The sequence below is a fragment of the Mandrillus leucophaeus genome, unplaced genomic scaffold (genome assembly GCF_000951045.1).
Source record: "Mandrillus leucophaeus isolate KB7577 unplaced genomic scaffold, Mleu.le_1.0 Scaffold361, whole genome shotgun sequence".
NCBI lineage: Eukaryota > Metazoa > Chordata > Mammalia > Primates > Cercopithecidae > Mandrillus > Mandrillus leucophaeus.
Genome location: NW_012103821.1, coordinates 2,361,150 through 2,364,611, shown reverse-complemented (window position 1 = coordinate 2,364,611; position 3,462 = coordinate 2,361,150).

The following is a 3,462-nucleotide window of genomic DNA, read 5'->3' as shown; positions in this document are numbered from 1 at the left end:
AACCAATACTCCGGCTTTTCATTATTAAAAACTGTTTTAGTCAACATCTTGTACATATATATTTGTCTACTTGTATAAATATTTTGCTATAATTCATGCTAGAGGTAGAATTGATGGACCAATGGTTATATATATTTAAATGTTAATATATATTTAAAGTTTTGAAGTGCCCTCCAAAGAGATCATGGTCTTTAAACTCCTACCAAAGGATGACCTATTTCCTCTCAGAGGAACTGGCTTAAAATGGGGCTTGCTTTCAATGGGACTTACCACTTGAAATAGCCAAAATGGGCCCAAAGCAAGTAGATTTAAAAAACACAGACTTGAGTACTAGACCAAGAGCCAGAAGCTTGCACAGACCCTGGTTCACAGTAGTCAATAGTCACTCGACACATATTTGGTGACAGACTGAGTATCTGGCTGTCTATCATCAAGGACCCAGCTTGGGAAAAGAATTGAATGAGAAAATAAGTAACATTATATGTAAACATTAGTATTCACGGTCTTCTGCTAAAAAGTAAAAGTGTGTGAGTGAAGAGTTTGAAGCAACTTCTCTTGAAAAGACTTTGAGCAGATGATGGGACCTTTTTAAATTTCAACTGGAGAGGTGAAGTCTACAACCTTCAATTGTTTCAGAGGCTTCATCAGCTTCTGAAATAATGAGGCATGTAAATTGCTGGGACTATATCTAGGTCATAACTACTTTCTCAAGACCACTCAAGACCTTACAGCAGGGGATGGTGACTCACACCTGTAATCTCAGCTCTACCCGAGAGTCTGATCAGGAGGTTCACTTGGGCCCAGGAGTTTGAGACCAGCCTGGCCAACATAGCAAGACTCCATCTCAAAAAAACAAAACAAAACAAAAAAAAACCCAGACCTTCCAAAGTGTGCTTGGGAATTTGCATAGCTCTCAAGGCAGATGATTTTTTTCTCATAGCAGGTATAGGAAACAGGTTTAAAATATTAAATTTTTTTCTGAGATAAAAAGATCTTGTGATTTTAATTCTCTTTTAATGCTGATTCTCTGAAGTGTATTTTATTAGAGAGTCTCCTATATGTACTAAAGACTGTGTTGTAGGAACAGGTTTATCAGTCAGGGAACTAGGTAGCCTAATCAAATTAAGAGCTAATTTGCAACAAATATACAACAATTAAAGGCACATTTAAATAGTACAGTACTTCCTTAAACATGGAAATCAACAGAGAAAATCCCAGCATAAAAACTGATTTAACCTTGAGGAAACTGTTGATTGTGTTTCCTAACATTATAATTTTCATGACAAAGAGTGTACCTTTGGGACCATCTGTCCTTTTCATAACCCTCCAATGGCTCTGTGCATCATGAAGCTGCCTCCAATGATTAGTATTGCAGAGAGCAAGGAATTCGACCAAGAATAATTTGGTTTGCCCAAACAAAAATATCAGTCATTCTTCAGAGGTATATCGAGGAATACAAATGCTTAAAAATTTCTTTTAAAATCTCTGTTAATAGTTACTAGTGTTAAATAATAATGAATGAAAATTCTAAGTAACAACAGTTTCATCTAGTGCAAATAAAGACAACCCCTTGATTATTTCTGAGTAGGTTAACACTGCGTGTGTGTGTAAAGAATCATACATTACTTTGACATGAATTGATTTTTTTCAAGGATTTCTCTTATGTCCTTTTTTTCTGGGGAAATAATTTAATGTTTTGGCAAAAAAATTGTGGAGGTTGTAAGTTTGTTTGTGCATTGAAGCCTGTGCTTTTTCATATAATCATTGAAGTTTAACTACATTTTTAATATTTGTGTTGCTGCTCCAAGATATTCCCTGGAATATACTTATATTCTTGAAAATTGTCTTAATTATTTATTTCTTACATTCCGAAAGAAAGGAGTTCAGGCTTAGGGAAAACCTCTAATTGGAAATGCTTTTTTCTTTGCCCTAACATGTCCAAGTTTTAAAGACTGTGTTTCTTTTCCTTTTCTAGTTTAACCAAAGGAAAGAATCAGAATCCTTTTAATAAGATTCTCAGGCAAGACTATGAGCTTAAACATTCCCAGTAATTCCAAAGTGAAATTTTTCCTTTATCCAGGTCCCTCTGGAGTTTTGATTTCTGATTGGCCTGGAACATGGAAGCAGTTATTCCAGCTCTTGCTCTTTTTCCTAGCTGTCTTGCCAAACTCTGCAAATGTAATTCTTACTTTCTCACAAATCAGACCAAGGGACATTGCCCTCACTTCTTTCTGGATGGCTTTTTTCCCCCTTGCCCTTTGACATACTTCTGAGTTCCTCTGAACTGCAGAACATGGACTATTTTAAATCCAGTCCATGACACACTCTCAGTTCCCATATTCATGTTTTTTTACTTAAGTAAGTGTATTGCCTTTATTTTAAAATAACCCTTACCACAGAAATAGTAATGCAGAGTATAACACAATTATTTCAAAGCCACAGAAATATCTGGAACATAAAACCTCAGTGAACATATCTTTTTAAAAGTACACTGTTTATTTTAATTGTTAGATACTTGTCTAATAATGTGATTTGGAAGTGCAAATGAAAACATTTAAATATATGGAAGAAGGTATATGATAATTTTACACATAGTATTTAGGCTTTACGTTTTGATATTTTAAGTTAATTTTTCCAAAATGTTATTTTTCTTTCATGAAGTGTAAAGTATATTGTTGTTTTATAAATGTACTACTTTTTACTCTTCCCCTAGATTCCTTTAATTACTCAGATTTTATAATGACACTGAAAAAATAATTTTAAAAATCATGGAATTATGCTGCTGTTATTGACCTCCAATGAATTTTCTTTATTTTATGGATGAGAAAATAGGGTCCCAGTATGTTATATGGCTTGTTCCAAGTCACACGGATTCTGAGTCAACCAGTTTCAAAACAGAGTTAACTTTTTATGTTTTCTTCCATACTGAAACCTTATTTTCTTAGTGTTTTTCTATTTTTCCTAAATTATAGTCTGATGTATACTTTGTTAGCAGTTATAATATTCACCCTCTGTACTGGACACATTTAAGTATCTACTTAGATTTTCTTGCTGTTGTTTCTTGGGCCTTCGGCTATTTCCTCTGCCCTAGCCTCCACAGCAGCCAAGATGGTAAATCATAAATAATACTGCGTTCCTAAAAGGATTGTAGATATTAGCATTACCATCAAAGACTTTAAGAATGCAGAGATTGTGGTCTTTATCCTATTCCTATTCCATTTACCTGTCTAGCCCCTGAAAAAGAACTAAATAGATCATGGCAGGTGGTGACAAACTACCATCAACTTAACCAGATGAACTCGCTAATCTAAGCTGATGTGCCAGATGTGGTACCTTTACTAGAGCACCAAGCACATTCGGAGATCCAGGTGAGCAGACACTGTCGGGTGGGCCTCTTATGCAGGTAGCAGAATCTCTAGGACAAGGCACACTTGGGACTTGACCAGGAGTCTGATTAACAAC